Source organism: Bos taurus, chromosome 5 (assembly GCF_002263795.3).
Source record: "Bos taurus isolate L1 Dominette 01449 registration number 42190680 breed Hereford chromosome 5, ARS-UCD2.0, whole genome shotgun sequence".
NCBI classification, from domain to species: domain Eukaryota; kingdom Metazoa; phylum Chordata; class Mammalia; order Artiodactyla; family Bovidae; genus Bos; species Bos taurus.
In genome coordinates, this window is record NC_037332.1 from 115,444,714 (window position 1) to 115,463,752 (window position 19,039).

At 54.0% G+C, this 19,039-nt stretch overlaps 1 protein-coding gene, 2 long non-coding RNA genes and 1 other non-coding gene across 5 annotated transcripts in view; 1 reads left to right on the forward strand and 3 right to left on the reverse strand.

Moving 5' to 3' along the window:
* PHF21B (PHD finger protein 21B) overlaps window positions 1-19,039 on the reverse strand; it is an 88,452-nt gene that overhangs the window by 50,536 nt on the left and 18,877 nt on the right. The gene's annotated exons all lie outside the window — the stretch shown is intronic.
* LOC132345370 (uncharacterized) lies at window positions 1,262-4,723 on the reverse strand. The gene is made up of 3 exons (XR_009494712.1): window positions 3,218-4,723; window positions 1,629-2,733; window positions 1,262-1,507 (listed from the first exon to the last, which is right to left on the reverse strand). It is a non-coding gene; the product is annotated as an uncharacterized lncRNA (long non-coding RNA).
* Window positions 3,263-3,334, forward strand: TRNAW-CCA (transfer RNA tryptophan (anticodon CCA)). The gene has a single exon. It is a non-coding gene; the product is annotated as a tRNA-Trp (tRNA).
* On the reverse strand, window positions 8,530-18,746 carry LOC104970327 (uncharacterized). The gene is made up of 3 exons (XR_003034892.2): window positions 15,618-18,746; window positions 13,770-13,937; window positions 8,530-12,938 (listed from the first exon to the last, which is right to left on the reverse strand). It is a non-coding gene; the product is annotated as an uncharacterized lncRNA (long non-coding RNA).

Here is a 19,039-nt window from a genome sequence, read left to right on the forward strand (position 1 = left end):
AGGGTGACCTGCCGTCAGCTCAACTCTCTGGATCCCTGGTGACGGAGAAAGGCCTGGCAGACCGAGGGCATCACAGTTCTTCCCCGAAAGGGCACTGGCTCCCGCCTAGAGCCCCGCCGTGTCCGGCTGTGTCAGAACCCGGACGCCCGGCTTCTCTTTAGCACCGGGAAGTCAATGAGGAGACGTCTGGCCAGACTGTGGCCGTATTCTACGATTCCTGATGGAGGTCCCGGCCCCTTGTCGTCTCCCTACATGGTGTTTACCGACCACCCCCCACCCGCCCCCTGAGACACGCTCCACAGTCAAGCCCCGCTTCTAACGGAGGGCTCCCGCCCCGAGAGAAGGCAAGGACCCTGTGCGGCCCACCTGCAGGCCCCACGAACTGCCCACCCTCCCCACCACCCTGGCCCTTCTCACCGGGGCTCAGGCCTGACCCCTGGGCGTCCCCCCCATACCCGCTTCTCCAGCAGGAAGACAACGACCCCTGCCCCACTCCACAGAAGAGCCCCGTTCCCTGTGCCCACATTTAAACGAACCCATTATGCTAATGTCAGCCTTGATGATTAATAACTACATTTTAAAGGGAGATACCTCCCAGGGTGAGATCTTTGGGGGACAGTTCTTGCCTGCAGGCAAAGTTCTAATGTGGCTTTAGACAAGAAACGGGTCTTCTTGATTTATTCATTTGTGTGGGATTGGGGGGGCGGATAACGGAGAAGGCAATGGCAGCCCACTCCAGTACTCTTGCCTGGAAAATCCCATGGACGGAGGAGCTTGGTGGGCTGCAGTCCCTGGGGTCGCTGAGAGTCGGACACGACTGAGGTACTTTGACTTTTCACTTTCATGCACTGGAGAAGGAAATGGCAACCCACTCCAGTATTCTTGCCTGGAGAATCCCAGGGATGGGGGAGCCTGTTGGGCTGCCGTCTATGGGGTCGCACAGGGTCGGACAGGACAGGAGTGGCTTAGCAGTAGCAAGGGGGGATAAAAGCCGCCAGTATCCCCAGGTTTGGGCCTGAGTCACCTGCGGCCCCCAGGGAGAGACCCCCCGCTGGGCCTGTTGGAGACGCACCGATGGCAGAGCTTGAAGCCGCCTCTCAGGATGGTTCTCACAGCACAGCCTGTCACCTACACTCACTGCTTTCCGCTGTGTGAGCCCGGACAAGCGCCTTCACCTCTCTCATCTGTTTCTTATCCATGTGCTGGAGACGAGGTGACTGGGAAAGGATGCACCCCCACCCCATCCCCAGCTGCCCCCCACCCCGCACACACCACTTCCTCCCATGGGAGCGGGAGCCCCAGCCGGGAATCTAATTTCCAAGGGCCTCGCTTCCACGGGCCCGTTCACCTGTCCATCAGGAAGGCAGAGCCGTCTTCAGTGGAGCTAAGGCGCACGGGGCTGGGCTGGGCGCTTCCAGAAATACCTTCACACGGCCTTTGAGGACGACTGGGCAGGTGTTTTGTAGAAGGCTCTTTGCCTGGGGTTTGTCTGCTCTCTCTCTCTCCTCTTTAGATTGGGGTACCAGGTATTGGGGGGACAAACAGAAATGAGAAATGCCCTTCGCATCCCCTCCCATCAGGCACGTGCCACCAACCTGACCCAGCTCTGTGACGCTGGCCTCACTCACCTGGCTGAGGTGTGACTGTGCGGCGTCCGCGCTGCAGAATCAGAAAGGGTCACACCTAGAGCTCACACTGTTAAGGGGTGGGGGCCCACCTTCTTCAGGGCAGAGTATCGATGTAATTTACTTGGTGTTCTTCTGCCTGGGTCAAAGTTGTCTCTTCTCGTTCATTTTTTAATCTTTCTTTATGTGGCTGCATCGGGTCTTCGGTGTGGGGCACAGGCTCTAGAGAGTGGGCTCAGAAGCTGTGGCTCACAGGCTTAGTTGCCCTGCGGCACGTGGGATCTTCGCAGATCGGGATCGAACCCGAGTCCCCTGCATTGGCAGGCGGATTCTTAACCACTGGACCACCAGGCTAGTCCCTCTCCTTCATTCACTTATTTAGTCACTTATTATTAGCACGGACTGACATTTATTTCACACTGAGGTTTGTGATCCCAAAACCGTATTTTGTTGCTCAAACTGCCCCAGCAGTAGCCCCGGGATGCTCTGAATTGGCTCCTGCATCCCCTGGATACACCCCCATCGCGATGCTGTTTCTGGGACTACACGATGCTCAGCTGCCAGGTACCCATCACGGGATGCTCTGAAGGTCAAGGAAACTTGCTGTGGTCCCAGTCACCCCCGGCTCCGTGGAGGCAACAGACAAGGGTCCGAGCTGCACGGGCTCCACGCGATGGTTGTGTGGTCTGGCCCGGCTCCCGTCAGGCAGCAGGAGACCTCCAGACGCCGGGTGTCTCCAGCACCAAGGACACCTGGCAGGCAGCGGCACCAGCGGGTTCCTGCCCCCTCGGACCCCCCACTGCCCACAGTGCCTGCTCCATCAGAAGCCGGACATGGCACATGAGCCGTGGAGTCAGAGGGTCCAAGCTTCAACCTCCGGACCTATGCTCACCACCGGCAAACGGAGCTGCTTGAGGCTGACAAGAGGTCAGCGTGTGACGGCTGGGAAGCCAGGAGGAGCTTGACGATAATCAAGTCTAGCGTTTGCTTGCCACGTGCACCCATATGGGATGAATCTCCACCGCCTCCTTTGTCCCTTGCCACAGTCCTACAGAGCAGGGGTCCCCGACATCTGGGGTCTAACACCTGATGATCTGAGGCAGAGCTGCTGTAATAATAATAGGAATAACGTGGACAATACATGTAATGCACCTGAATCACCCCCAAATCAACGCTCCCCCATACCCGGTCCGTGGGAAAACTGTCTTCCACGAAACCAGCCCCTGGGGTCAAAAGGACTGTGGACCAAGGCTGCAGAGGCCCAGTTACAGATAAGAAAAGGGAGACACAGAGAGGCTAATTAACTGGCCCAAGGACATCCCACTACTAAACGTCAGAGCTGAGACTTGAACCGTGCCTCGTGTCTCCGTGAGCTCTGGAAACTGTTGGGGTCATGACTCTGTGGCCCTCACATACCCTGACAGCACAAGCATCTCAAGGAATTGCAGGAAGTGAGCTCTGCAAAGGCCTCCAGAGACCAGATCCTTGGGAAAAGCAGGGCCCAGAGACGCTGTGCGGCCAGCCCAAGGGCACCCAGCCAGCACAGCAGAAAGCTAGGAGGGCACGCCTGCCTCACCGCTCAGCACACTCACCTCTAAGAGGGAAGATTAAAAGGGTCCTAATGGCGAAAAGGGGCTTCCCTGGTGGCTCAGAGGTTAAAGCGTCTGCCTCCAATGCAGGAGACCCGGGTTCGATCCCTGGATCGGGAAGATCCCCTGGAGAAGGAAATGGTAACCCATTCCAGTCTTCTTGCCTGAAGAATTCCATGGACGGAGAAGCCTGGTAGGCTACAGTCCACGAGGTCGCAAAGAGTCAGACACGACTGAGCAACTTCATTCACTTAATGGCAAAAAGACCGGCAAATCCTGACCCACCCCATGTTCGAGCCCCTGGATTCCTTTCCTGCACTCTATTTTCTCAGAATGGACTCCAGCAGTCCCCAGTCCACTCTGCAAGGCTACTGGGAAGATGCTGGTACAACTCCAGAGTCAGCATCTGAGACAGGTGAAGGCGGGGCTGGGCAGGGCCAGGTGTGCGGGGAGGCAACCCCCCCCACCGCCTGCTGCATAACCACCAATGACTCACCAACGCTGACCCCTCAGGTCAACTCAGGACGGCACCTGCAGGCCACCTCTCGCTGGACTGACAAGTGACCTCTGCACTGCTGCCACGCTCAACAACAGCAATTGCTCTGCTGGACTCACCCGCCCTACCTGCAGCTGTGGACTCAACAGGTAAAGGTGGGCTGGGCACCTGTGTGGTCAAGGCTCCTCCAGATGCTCTGATACACCCACTCTCAGAGCAGCCCTGGGGACCATGCTAGACATCTGAGCTCTGCCTCTGCTTCAAGAGTTCCCCACCTTGCCCTGGGGGCAAGTCAGGATGGAAGGGGCTCCTAACACACCCCGGGAAACCTTCATTCACCGTGTTTCCTCATTCAGCACCCCCACTCCATGCCCCAAGGCCCATTCACTGTGGGTGCCTCTCAAGTCCCTGGGAAATGGCCCCCCTCCCTGCACCGCGGCTGGTTTCAGGTTTTCAGCCTCTTGCAGGGGCCAGTGAGGGCTGGCCGGCCTGGGGCGGCGCTGGAGGCAGTGTGCCCGAGGTACCCTGCGCCCAAGGCAGATCCTCCAGAGTCAGGAGGATGGAAAGAAGGGGTGAGCCGCCCTGGGCAGTGTGTCCACTGTGTGCACCACTGCCCCCCGGAACCCCTGGGGGCCTCCAGGACCCAATATAGCCCTGATCACCTCCAGACACTCAGTGTCTTTGGGGAGTCTGCTCCCCCACTGCTGGAGAACACAGGCCCGCCTGTGTCTCTGTCTTGAGGAACCCGCCCCTCTGCCACCATATGCCCAGTAGACACTCTGTTCCCTGGGGCACTGTCCCTTGCATCTGCACTCACCCTTCCCACACAGGGGCTGGGTCTGTCTCCCTGGCTGGACCGAGGGCTCCCTAAGAGGTGCTCCATCCTACACGCCTTGCACCCCACCTGGGCTCTGGACAGGCGCCCCACAGCTGCTGACACACAGAATCTGCGACGCTAAGCATTGCCAGGTGAGGGGGCGGTGGGGGGGGGGTGAGGGGGAAGGTCCAGTAGGCTCGCGAAGGGGGCTCCTACCCTGTGGCAGCGACCGCTTTGGAGCCCCGATGCCATGTCATTCACGTTCTCCAACTCCCTGAAGGACTGGGGCAGGCAGTGGGGTCTTACAGGAGCCCTCAGAGCAGAAAACATTAATGAGAGAGAAAGGCTGGGCTTTGAAATTCAAATGCCTCTGCATTCTTCATCAACTTCTTCCAAGATGACTATGATTCAGATTGCTTTTTCCAGACCTAATCGCTTTGATGCTGTTAATGAAAATATGAAAAGGTGATTAAGGAGAACTCTTTTTTTTTTCCCTCTCTCTCTCTTTTTTTTTTTAACTTTGGGGAAATGTATAATGAGTTCTGGATGTGGGCATATCTTGGTCTATTATGCATTTCATCATTTTGTTAAGTGGGGGGAACCTTGAAAAGCCAAAGAAGTGTGGGACCTAGTCCTGGCTGAGCTGACTTTCCGAGGGGAGGGAGGAAACAGCTGGGGGCTCTTAGGCCCACCTGGTTGAACCCAAACTCCTCCACATGGCTCAGCTCAGGACTGCTCAAGTGAGTCGGTGCAGAGCTGGCCTGTGCAAGCCTTCAGTCAGCCAGTCAACAAACACTGAAGGAGCACTTCCTTGGTGCCTGGCCCTGGTGGAGCTGACCCCCGGGACTAACATGATCCCAGCCCTCTCCCTCTCCATCAGTGCACACCAGAGCTGTGTGGGTGTTTGTTTGCTCCAAAAGAAAGGAAGCTCCTTTCTCAGCAGTGATGGTGTCTTTGCTGCCAGACAACTGGGGCCCCAGGAGAGGCTGGGCCCTGACAAGTCAAAGGATAGGGGGCAGGGAACAGAGGCAGGAGAGGAGGCTGCCTGGACAGACATACAGGTAGCTCCAGAGAATCATGGCTTACCAGGACCATAGCTGGGCAACTGGTCACTGGCAGGAATGCTTAAATGGTAACTTCAACAAATTGCTGGAGTCTCAGTGGAGAAGAACTTGAGAGTGAGAAACTCCTAGGGGCCAGTCTAAAAAGGGAGGCCCCATATTTGGGGGTTCTACCTCCAGGAATCTCATCAGGTTCTCACAGTAAACCTGAAGAAAAATCCTCTCATGCCTGGTGAGGGGAGGGAAGAAGTAACTATCTTGAAATACAACATATAGCAAGCACCTACTGTGTTCCCAGCTTTGGCAAGACATCTTGAGACGGATGGAGCACCATGGGAGGAAGGTGTGGCCCCTGCTCCTAGAGCCATGCAACCAGCTGGGGAAGATCTAGCCCAGCATGGTGAAGTCAGGGAAGCCTTCTCAGAGGAGGTGCCAAAGTCAGTTTTTAAAGGATTAGCAGGAATGTTGGAGGAGGAAGGAAAGGACGACACAGACAGAATGAGCAGAAACAACACCAAGTGCGTATGTTTCGGATGCTGATCAACCATCCAAGGCTATGGCTTGGCAGGAGGAGTTGTGTCCCTGGAGCCCTGGCCTAAGTTGACCCCTTCTTGCCTGGAAGCACAGGAAGCACTGGGTTGGGGTCACAGCAGGTGTGAGGGCAGACAGGCGTGAAACATCAGTTCCATCCTTGGCCCCCCAGTGTTGGCGTGTGATGGTGTAAACACGCATGTGTGTAAGGACACGGAGTCTCATGAACATGCCCCGATGTGACCCACGCTTATACTCTCACAGACACAACCCACACACCCAGATGTGCTGGTGCCATGCAGGACGGACCCCCGCAGCCCTGGACTAAGGTTGAGCTTTGTCGCCAAATGCACTGTCCCCACAGCTGGTCACTTCCAGCCCTTGTCACCACCTCCCCAGCTTTGACTCCAGTGTATGTCACATCAGGCTAGAAATCAAGGAGAAAGAAGGCTAGTTCTTCAAACAGCGGGAATCCTTCCACCCATGCTGGGCTCACGGTGCGAAACAGAGCTGCCCAGTGTGAATGTGACTGAGACTTAATAAGGCCAGGGTGGATATGGAGACATAGATGCCAACCCATCTGTTTCAATTAATGGTATGTGTTCCTTGTTATTGAGAGTTTAGATCATATAACACTCCCAGTACCCAACCGCTAAACAAACAAAAAAGAAACATATGTTAACAAACGGGTCTGCCTGTGACTAGAAGCAAATGCCCCAGAATTTATTGTAACTCTTTGACCGCACCACACAGCATGCAGGATCCCCCGACCAGGGATCGAACCCGCACCCCCTGCAGTGGAAGCGCAGAGTTTTAACCACTAGACTGCCAAGGAAGTCCCAAACACCCCAGAATTTAACACTGAGAGAATCCTCTCCTGCACAGATGACTCCCCACGCTCACCTCTGTCCTCAGGCCTCCTCCCAGCCACACGGGACAGAGAGCTTGCTTCCTCGCATCACTAAGAAAAAATAGAGCTTTTCAGAAGCCGCTGCCACCATCACCACGTGCACCAAGCCACCCTCTCCAGAGTCTGAGGGTGCAGGGTCCGAGCTCCTGGCTGAGACACCTCTGCTCCCCGTACCTACCCCACACCTGGGACAAGCCTCAGGTGATGCTGCCACCTGCTTGGCCTTGCCCTCCTCTGGCCACCCTGAAGCTGGTCCTGAGCAGGAAGTGCAGGTGACGGACGGGCCATAGTGGGGTTCCTGTTTGCTCGGCCCGCTGTGCCAGCAACCTAGGAAGTCTGTGACAGGCCTGGTGACACCAGTCACCACTCATGGCACCCGCTCCCCCATGTGACATGAAACCCACGAGCAGGACGATCTGGCCTCTCCCACTCTGACCTGCCCACCCCAGCCCCCTTGACCACCCCCAGAGCACGTGCTGGGGACCATGGCAGTAGCCCCCCTGCTCATAGCCCCCTACCAGGAAGACAGGAGGGAACTGAGGATCCAGAGCCCTGAGAATATGCCCGAGCCCACACAGCTAAGAATTCCAAGAGGCAGGATTCCAACCCGGGTCTCTAGGCTCCAGTCGTCCTCCCCCACGGCAATGGGGCCCCTCCGAAAGCGGCCGCGCGAGCGCTGTCCGCGGTGCTGAACCGTCGCAGGCACGGCCGCCCTCCTACCGGGCTTGCAAAGGTTCCTTCTCACCTTGCCCAGGAGGGGGCGCTAATCAGTTTTGCGTCATTTCCAGAATTCCTGTTGGTTAAAGATCTAAATTGTGGACTTCATGTTACTTTAGGGAAAAAAGCAAATTTATGATTTATGTACCACCACAGGGCAGACACCCCACAGCTGGCTTCGTACACTTTTGACCATTCTGTCCTATTTCCAGAGTTACACAATGTTTTTCCTCTAGTAACCAGGAGCTGCCCTGTTGCCCAAGGTTTTATGGCCACGGACAGCCCTGACCCGTTTGCCTAAGCTCAAAATCTCACAGTGAGTTTGAGGTAGGACGCCCCATACGGCAGTACATGTTTAGAACACTTGTTTTTATTAAGCACTGAAGAGATATTAGAAATAATAAAATGTGTGGCATTTAAAGAACAACAGTATCATCTGTAAACAGCCCAGCTTAAGAAAAGGAACACCAGTTTTGAAATACTCCTGCCTGCCTTCCCTACTTCCTCTCATATCTGAGTAACTACTATTTCGTATTTATCCTTCCCTGACTTTTCTTTAGAGTTGAACAAATACATTTATTTAAACATACATATACTGTTTTGAACGTTTTGTACTTTCTATAAATGGACTCATACCAAAGCATTTTTCTGAAACTTCCTTTCTGGACTCAAGTACAAACGCGACCTCAAGTACAAATGTATTCTTGCCTGGAGAATCCCACGGACAGAGGAGCCTGGCAGAGCCCGCTACAGTCCATGGAGTCACAAAGAGTCTGACACGACTGAGCATGCGCATTCTTTAATTCATGTTGTCACTGATGGCCTGTGGGCCACGGGGGACAAGGAGGAGCTGCGGTCTGGGGGCTGCCTCTCTGAGTGGGTGCTGCTGCTGAGGCCAAGTCCACCTGTGATGAAAGGGAGAGGGGGCCCCACTCAAGAGGCTGCCATGGCCTCCAACATGCTTGGGTAGCCTGGGGGCATCAGGGCAGCCTCCCCCGCCGGACATACAGATGGCACACACTGACCCGTTCTGCAGTCCCCGGAGAGCAGCCAGAGGCAGACAGGAAGCCTGGTCTCTGCCCACTTTCTCTCCACCTCTTCTTCACCGTCCCCCAAGGGCTGCCCTGCACCCTTGAGCCTAGGTCTTCACCTCACTCCAGGCATCACAGACACGCCTCTCCCCTCCTCACCATTCCGGCTCTTTCCAGCCTCAGAGGCAGACTCAGCATCCAGGATCATCTCTGTTTACCAGCTCTGAGTTTTCAGAAACTTTGTCTCACTACAGATAAACTTATTTCACTAAACTCTCTGAGATGCTCCCAGTTTACACTGTCTGGGTTTCCAAATTCTCTCTTAGAATTTTGCTTTTTTAAAAAATTGAGGTGAAATTGATAGAACATAAAAATAACCATTTTAAAGCGAACAGTTCAGTGGTATTTAGTCCGTTCACAGAGCTGGGCAACCACCACCTCCCTCCAGTTCTGAAACATTCTCATCGTTCACCACGACGCCCTTGGCTACGTCTGCAGGATGGATGCTTGTCTGGTGTCCCCATCGACGTCCGGAAACTCCTGGAGGACGGGGAGTGTCAGTCATTTCCATTCCATTCTCCAACCTTGTTCAAAGTCACTGACAACACACGCTCAAGTCAACTAACTTGCAAAAGCGTGGTCACGTGGTTTCGAGTGTCTCCTGAGTCTATGCCAACTCCTTAAGGCACTATCGGTGTGCACCACTCATTACCAAAGTACCCCCGGGGTCCTCGCTGCAGCCCTGGCTGGGCACTGGTCGTGGGGAGCGAGGCCACATGAAAACCTCAGTGAACAGGGTTGGGAGGGGCTGTGCTAAATCAAAGACCTGTAGAGAGATGCAGGTGTACAAAGCCAGCCACTGCTGCTGTCATCAGTGGTGCCGACTCAGGGCAGGCTGGGAGGGGCTCGGGCTCCCCGCAAGTCAAGCCCACTGGCCCCCAACATCACAGTCCCTTTACACAGTACCAGCAGGACCCACACACACGTCTCTGTGATCCGACTGATCAGCTATTACTCAAGACTTGCTGACAATAGGGCTGAGGTCTCAGGCACCACTGCCCCCCTGCCCCACCTCCGCCCTGGAGCTGAGTCTCTTCACAAGGGTAAAAGTGCCCTCTCTGTCTAACCCGGGACCAGGAAGCAACATCTGTCACCCGGCACTGGCACCCAGAGTCATCAGCACAGCTAATTACCACTAATTGTAATATCGTTTCTGTCTCGCTGCTAATACATTTAGACTTGCTAATCAAATCAAACCATTCCACCTTGCCACGCTACTTGCCAATAAACATTTCTGCAAAGCAAGAAATAAATAACTCCAAAGCTTTGTTCTCTCCTCTCTGTAGCCACTTCCTGCAGAGACATGGCGGGGGTGGGGGGTCATTTATTTCTATCTGGGACCACAGGCACAGAAGGAATTGGAAGTGGAGCCAGCCTTTACTGTCTAGAGCTTCCAAAGAGAGAGGGAGACAAGGGAAGGCATACCTGGGGACTTGGAAGACAAGGCGGGAAGTAGACAGGGAGAGAGGGAAGAGGGGGAGGAGAGAAAATGTCCCTCTGGAGCGGCACGGTCTGTTCCTGTGCCACCTCCTCCCTCGCGGGGACGCAGTCTCCTGCCACCCCTGGCTGGACTGCTGGCTCCTACTCAGGACCCCCTCAGGTGTCTAAGCCCCCCTACTTCCACTCACCAAGTTGGGGTGCCCTGATCTGCCACCAGGCCTGCCTGCGAGTTTGTCAACGGCAGGGGCTCTGTGCTGTGGGTCTGTTTCCCCAGCATCTCACATTTCAGGAAACGCTCCCAAACACTCAACACACGGCCTCACAAGCAGAGAGGTGCCACTCTCCTCGAGGCGACTGAGGCTCAGAGGATGCTAAGCACCCGCCGAGCCACACGTGGCCAGTGAAAAGCACGACCTAAGAGTCAGTCCTGGGCCTGTGCTCCTCCAGGAAGGGGGCCAGGGAGGAGCCTAAACAAGAGCCACACGGGCAGCCACGAGGAAATGTGAAGGCCACAGAGCGCTCCCCTCAAGGACACGCTGGAGTCAGTCTGAGAATTCTGGAATGGAAACTGACAAAAGGTTGACCATGAACGCAACTTATAAATGCGTCCAGTTACTATAGCAATCATGCAGAAGAATTTCCTCGCCCTACACACTGCCCCAGTGCTGAGAGAGGGGCTTGCTCCAGGAGGGCAGGCGATTGCAAGCTCTGCCAGCCCCCTTCACCTCGGCAAACACCGACCCTGATTGCCCTGCCAGCCTCGAGAGCAGAGGCAGGGGAGAGGGGAGGTGGAGGCAACCCTCATCCGGGTCTGCAGGACTGGACCAAGATGCCTCCCTACCCCCAGGCCAGTGCTTTTGCCCAGAAGACAGCAACTGCCTGGCATCCCTGCCCTCTCTCCTTCCTGTCTGCTTCTATTTATCTGGTGGCAGCAGCAAGGTGGGGAGGGAATGAATGAAGCAACTCTGGCAAGGCTGGTGTGTGGAAGGGGGATTGAGGGGGAAGACGAGGGAGTAATAATAAACCCTGAGTATTGACTCCAAGCCAGCATATCCGCACCGTCATGTCCAGCGAGTCTGGGAGGTGGCTGTTGTTAATAAGGCTTTCCCGGTGGCTCCGCCAGTAGAGAACCCGCCTGCTAATGCAGGAGACACAAGAGAGGTGGGTTCGATCCCTGGGTCAGGAAGATCCCCTGGAAAAGGAAAGGGCAACCCACTCCAGTATTCTTGCGTGGAAAACTCCATGGACAGAGGAGCCTGGTGGGCTACAGTCCATAGGGTCACAAAGAGTCAGATCCGAATGAGTGCACACACATGCACACTGTTCACTTCAGTCCAGTCCAGGCGCTCAGTCGTGTCCGACTCTCTGCGACCCCATGGACTGCAGCACGCCAGGCCTCCCTGTCCATCACCAACTCCCAGAGTTCACTCAAACTTATGTCCATTGAGTCGGTGATGCCATCCAACCAACCATCTCATCCTCTGTTGTCCCCTTCTCCTCCTGCCCCCAATCCCTCCCAGCATCAGGGTTTTTTCCAATGAGTCAGCTCTTCGCATCAGGTGGACAAAGTATTGGAGTTTCAGCTTTCACATCAGTCCTTCCAATGAACACCCAGGACTGATCTCCTTTAGGATAGACTGGTTGGACCTCCTTGCAGTCCAAGGGACTCTCAAGAGTCTTCTCCAACACCACACTTCAAAAGCATCAGTTCTTCGGCACTCAGCTTTGTTTATAGTCCAACTCTCACATCCATACATGACAACTGGAAAAACCATAGCCTTGACTAGACAGACCTTTATTGATAAATTAATGTCTCTGCTTTTTAATATGCTGTCTAGGTTGGTCATAACTTTTCTTCCAAAGAGCAAGCGTCTTTTAATTTCGTGGCTGCAGTCACCATCTACAGTAATTTTAGAGCCCCCCCCAAAAAAAGTCAGCCATTGTTTCCACTGTTTCCCCATCTATTTGCCATGAAGCAATGGGACTAGATGCCATGATCCTAGTTTTCTGAATGTTGAGTTTTAAGCCAGCTTTTTCACTCTCCTCTTTTGCTTTCATCAAGAGGCTCTTTAGTTCCTCTTCGCTTTCTGCCATCAGGGCAGTGTCATCTGCATATCTGAGGTTATTGAGGCACACTGTTACTAAACCCATTTCACACACGAGGAGCCTGAGGCTCGGAAGGTCATCCAACAACCGAAAGGTTGGAAGCAGGGCTGCCAGCCAGGTCAGGGCAGCTCCAACCCACGTTCTCCCCGCTCCTGCACAGCGTCCTCCAGCAACCCCCTTCCTCTCCCACCTGGAATCTCTGAGCCACAGCTTCGGCCCGAGCGATATCCACACACAGGCTCAGACACGTAACTAAAACAATGAGAAGCACATCCTGCATCCGGTGAGGCTGTCGATTTTAATTAATTTCAGACTTTATGTGTCTCTGGCAATTATTTGTAACAAGGTTTACAGAGGGCATTTAAAATTAATTGTGATTTTTATCTAGAAATCAATGCTGATTTTTTTAAGTAGCTCATTAGGGGTGAGTATGTACTACAGGAGCAGCAGGCTCGGTGGCAGGAAGGAGGCACCTGGGGTGAGGGAGGAGCCGCCAACGGCAGACACCACAACTGCAACACAAGATCAAAGCCAGGGGAAGCAGGAGATGAGGTTCTGGGGGACAAAAGAGAACCCGATTCAGATGGGGCCAAGTGGGAGGAAACCCATTTAATAACCTAAAATGGGAAAAGGGAACCAGGCTCCTCTACTCCGTGGCCTTGGCTGGTGATTCTTGGGCAGGTGCAGCCACCCAGGCCACTCAGCCCGGGGAGCTCGGCGACCCTGACACCAGCGGCAAGCCTGGAAGAGCCGACACAGGGGACCAGGGACCCGGGCCACAGGGCCGGTGACGAGGACTCTGAGATTATCTTCTGCCCTTTCTGGGATCTTTTTTTTTTTTTTTTTTTTTAAGTTTTAAAAGAAATATGCGTTAAAATTCATCCTGAAAGGATCAATGCAGATGAACAGAAATGTCTCAATACATCAAATATAGGTGGAAACAGCCTGACACCAGACTATTCACCAACTGTTAGCCCTCCTTCCACCTGGACATAGAGGTCACAGGACTAGAATCCAGAGTCGTCTTCGGAGTTTAAATAATAAAACCGCTGATATTTGCAGAGGCTTTATAGCTAGTAAAGGTATTTGCTGCTTCCACTTTGCAGGCAGGGAAAATGAGGTTCAGGAAGTTTCCGTGTCTTACCCAAGTGTGTGAGATGAGTAACTGGCGCCGGGTCTCTCCCTCCAGGCTCCAATATCCTTAATCTTTCCCTGAGGTTAGCAAGGGCTGACAACCATCACCACCAGCATCACAAAACCACTGTCACCACCATCACCACCATGACCACCACGACCACCACCATTATCTCCACCATCACCACCAGCATCCCCACCACCACAAGAAGAAAAGACTCACTAAGGGCTGAAGAAGCATGCCGTCCATACCTTTCCGCTTGGTCAGGCGGCCAGGGAAAGGGTGACCCTCACCCAGAGCCCTGGTTCTCGAAGTCCAGGGGCCCCAGAATCCTGTGGGGAGTGTGCCTTGGGCCAGTGGTGGAGCTCCTGCTTCCACAAGTGCGGGGTGACGCCAGGTTCCTGCTGGCAAACGAGCTCCTGGGAGATGCAGATGCAGACGGTCAGGGGGCAGCCTCTGAGGACCCCGACTGAAGGCTCAAGCAGGGCCTGAGTCTTTGCAAAGTCTGGAATTACTAGTGGAGAGGAAGGGCCACCCGAGAGTTTAAAAAAACATATGTTACGTGGTCATTACACCTGTGGAAGTACTTCACACATACACTTATCTGTATTAAAACTCGCTCCACAATTTATCAAGTACATTTTTAAGGTGGCAGGATTACTTATCTTGTCGTTTTTCATTTAAAGTTTTAAATTCCAAGAAAAGTCATGTACCACTTCTGGCACCTGTGATTTCCCTCCCGAGTATCAGTGGTACCCGCTGGAGGCCAACAGAACGTAAGAGGAGCAGACAGCTTTCAAGAGCTGACCCGGGAAGCCCAGACCTACAGAGTGACATCAGATGTCACACAAATAACTGCCTGCAAAGACATGCTTGTTCTGAAACGTGGTATCTAAGCCTCACAGGTTTTAAAAGTAGCGTCAGCAGCATTTTGTGCCATCTTGTTATCAACTCTGGACGGGCTCCCAGCTGGGACACAAGGCACTCTGCTCTTTGGATGCCAACTTCAGGAACTTCTAGACTTTTAAAGCTTTCTGTTTCCTCTTTACACAAGCATCTTGTCCTCTTGTCTTTAGGATATAGCAGCAAGAGCACGTTCATCACATTTACAGTTTCTAAGGCTCATCCACTATCTAGTAATTCAAACGTCACTGCTGTGAGCCTGTGTGTGAGACACAGACTCGACTGAGCAGCACTGGCCCCTGATACACGTCTCTGCTCCTCCAGGGTGTAGTGGGCATGACATTTCCTCATAGAGACGTGTTGTGATGGTAAGTTAAACTGGAAACACTCAGACCTGCCACAGGAAGTGGCTGATGGTGAAAACCATGATCATCACTGACGTCATCATTGCTAAGTCGCTTCAGTCGTGTCCGACTCTGTGCGACCCCATAGATGGCAGCCCACCAGGCTCCACCATCCCTGGGATTCTCCAGGCAAGAACACTGGAGTGGGTTGCCGTTTCCTTCTCCAATGCAGGAAAGTGAAAAGTGAAAGTGAAGTCACTCAGTCGTGTCCGACTCTTACTACAGCCCACCAGGCTCCTCTGTCCATGGGATTTTCCAGGCAAGAGTACTGGAGTGGGGTGCCATTGCCTTCTCCGATGTCATCATTACAACCATTATTACCATTATTATCACCATAACCACCACAACCTTTACCACCACTAGCATCATTACATTAGCATCCTCACCATCCACTTTATCACCGTCATCACCAACTTCACCATCTTTGACATCACCCTTATCCCCATCCTCACTTTGTCACCTTCATCCCCACCCTCACCTTCATCCCCATCCTCACCACCCTCACCTTCATCCCCACCCTCACCTTCATCCTCATCCTCACCACCCTCACCTTCATCCCCATCCTCACCACCCTCACCTTCATCCCCATCCTCACCTTCATCCCCATCCTCACCACCCTCACCTTCATCCCCACCCTCACCTTCATCCCCATCCTCACCACCCTCACCTTCATCCCCATCCTCACCTTCATCCCCATCCTCACCACTGTCTCTGTCCTTGTCACCCTTTCTTCCCCATCACCATCACCACCACCACCACCACCACCACCATCACCACTGTGACCATCATTACCTCCAACCTAAATGAAGCCAGAGGTGTCTGTCTGGAGGGTAAGGATCTGCCCCGGGCTTTGGGGCATGAGCAGTGTCTTGTTCAAGAGAAAAGGGTCAGTCCAGGCAGGAGCAATGCCGTAGGCTAAGACCGGTGACCCGCGGGCATTTGGTATGTCTGGGAAACAGTCAACAGCTTTGTGTCAAGAGATGAGGTTGAAGAAGTGATCTGAACCCAGAAAATGAAAGGTCCAGTCTACTGACTACAAAGAATTTCTGAATCTTCTTCCTTAAGGCACTGACTTACAGACCGTGTTCCCTGGCGCCCAGCGTGTCTCCCACCTGCCAGTGGTCCTGGAGTTGGGCCAGAGGGCGGACCGTAGGCTGGGGCTCCAGGCCTGGCCCCAGCTTCAGCACAGCAGGTTCTCTGACTCAACTCACTGGGGCAAGAGGCTGAGGCAGACGTGAAGTTCTTGCCGTGGGCAGTGGGGACCGGGAGATGGTTTTTAAGCACAGAAACATCACGCAAGGGCTCTACTTTAAAAAGACAGCCTTAGTGATGGTATGGAAGACAGACCCTAGAGGCAGTTAGGAGGCTGCTGACCAGTGAACCAGAGGTGCAGAGGTGGAGAAAAGTGAGGGAAATATTTAGTAGGTGAAACGGGCGAGATGATGGTAGGGAGCTGGGGGTGGGGATGAGAGCTGAGGCCAGGAGCACCCAGAGAGATGGGTGTCTTGGAAGCTTCACAGTGGAGGATAATGGTCTGGCCTAAAGACACAGCAGGAGAACTCGCCTCTCTGGAGCCCCCACCATGCACCAAGCTCTGTGCTAAGCACCTCCCACCCTTCACTTGGCCTCATCCTTCAAGTTCTACAAGCAAGTGTTCAGATTACCTCCACTTCTCAGGTGAGTGAAAAGGAAGCTGAAGGATCATCAGTAACTTGCTCAAGATCAGGATGAACAAGAGTTAGAGAAGGGATCTGAGAGCTGAAACCACAAAGAAATTTTCAGAGTCAGAGTTACTGTAGAAAACAGAACTGCAGTTATCTGCACAAAAAAAAGAAAGAAAAACAAACGGAACACTGGCAGAGTCCTCCGAAATCTTCAAAATAATCCCAGCCAACTGCACATTTTTGTCCACTACTCCTTATGTCATTTTGTCGTCTGTGAGAGCCCAAACAACAAAAGTTTAAGAAATATTAATACCAATGCCAGAAGAAGAAGTCTCACCGAGAACAGTCTGCGGATTACTACTCTTCCTTGCACCTCGGGAGGAGCCTGGGTTGATGCTGGCAATGCGGACCTCACCCCAGGGCCAACCCAGACCAGCAAAGAACGGGAACCTAGCCCGAGGAACTACTCACAGAGCTGCCTGATTAGCAGATGGGGGGAGCCTTTCAACAGACATCCTTGAACCCTTTGGGTCAGGGGATGAGGAAGACTCGGACGTGGTGGGGGGTGGTGACAGTGACTCCAAGAAGCGGCCTCCCAAGCCCACAGGACCTCCTGTCTCTGGGTTCTCCTCCGTGGGGCCCATGGCACGGCTTTTTCACCCGTGAAACGTGACCTTCCAGTGGGTTAACGTATGCGGCAACAGCAGACACGCAAAAATGCCACCGTGTAACATGAGTGTTAGTGAGTGAAAGGACTCGGGGTATCGGTGCCGCATCTGCACTGACTGATCATCATAAGAGACAAAAGGGAAAGTAAACCACACACTGTAAGACTACAAGGTCCGGACAAACTACCATAAGCAGCTTACGTTGTTAATGGCCGTGTTTTTAGTGTCAACACCAAACTCTAGGAGAGTCTTGCAGCTGTGCCCGCCCCTTTGTAGAGCTGTACATGAAGCAGCCAACAGGCTTGGTGGACGCTTCTGCTGCATCCACGTGACCCACACCCACACCCACTCACGCCCACGCCCACGGGGCAGAGATCCATCAGGAGCCAGGAAGCCAGGGATACAAGCTCCCTGGAAGGTGATGGTGTCAACACTAGGGATCCCAGGGTCACAGGACGTCAGTCTGACGGAGGGGGCTAACCCTAGACTGTCTCCACTCGGGGATGACCTGCGAAACCCCGAAGGCTTGTCTCTGCCACAGGCCTGTCTAGGGTGTACAACAAACGTCCCACCCAGCAATCCCACTTCTGGATGTGTGTTCAAAGTAAGTGAAAACAAAGACCCGAACAGACACCTGTCACCCCACGTCCACAGCAGCTTTATTCACGGGAGCCGAAAGGCGGAAATGACTGCACTGTTGATCAAAGGGTGGACGGATAAGCAGGAGGTGGTGCATTCACGGGTCGGAATGTTATCCAGCCACGGAAAGGAACGGAGCCCCAGCACAGGCTGCAACATGGATGAGCCTTAAGGATGCTGCTCAGTGAAGTAAGTCAGGTACAAAAAGACAAGCATGTATGATCCCACTCAGATGAGGGACCGAGGGTCATCGGTCCCAGAGACAGAAAGTAGAGTGGTGGTTGGCAGGGGCTGGGGGAGGGAAACCAGGAGTTACTGTTTGTTTAGTAGGGACAGAGTTTCAGTTCTGGAGAAGAGGGTGATGGTGGTACCACATGGGGAACGTACTGAATGCCACTGAATCGCCCACTTAAAAATGACTGAGATGATACATTTTATGTAATATGCACTTTACCACAACAGAAAATTCAGTGTTACTTAACAAATCTATGCTGTTAAGAAAAGAACAAGCAAAAGTCCTCTAACTGTTCCTCCAAGATGAGCTCTGCGTGCCCCCGAATGGAAGGCGCAACAGTCAACGGTGAGGCCAACAGAGGCTCCCCGCCTACATCCAGGCCGGGCGGCCACAGGGGACCTGCCCCCACAGGCCGGGGACAGCCTCGGCCACTGTCCAGAGCAAGGCAGCCGGGCTTTACCGCAGCCGGGGCACGATTCAGGTGGCAACGCTGGTGCCTTTCACCTCTGGGCACCGAGGACGTGAAGTGAGGAGAGGGCTGTCCCGCGGCCGTGCTCCGGCTGGCGGCTCTGTGCCGCCGCTCACCACCTCCACGACCTCCACAACCTCTCTGACCTCCTCCACCTCCACCACCTTCCCCAGCTCCGTCACCGCCCCCCATCCTCCACCTCCATGACTTCTCCCGCCTCCATCACCTCTGTCAACTCCCCCATCTCCCCACCTCCACTACCTCCCTGACCTCCTCCACCTCCATCCCCTCCCCCTCCTCCCCTCCCCCATCCCCTCCCCCCACCTCAGCTGGGCCCCATTTGGCCCCTCCTGCAGCTTGCCTCTTGGCTCTGCTGGCCTCTGCGCTTGCACACCGCAGGAGGGCTCATCTGGGGACATGGGACAGCAGCCCCATGCGTTTTTCTGAGCTGGCCAGGGGGTGGGTGGGAAGGAGCTGCCAGAACCCTGAGCTTCACCTCCTTCAGGGCCTGCCTTCCAAAATGCCCTTGGTAAACGTGT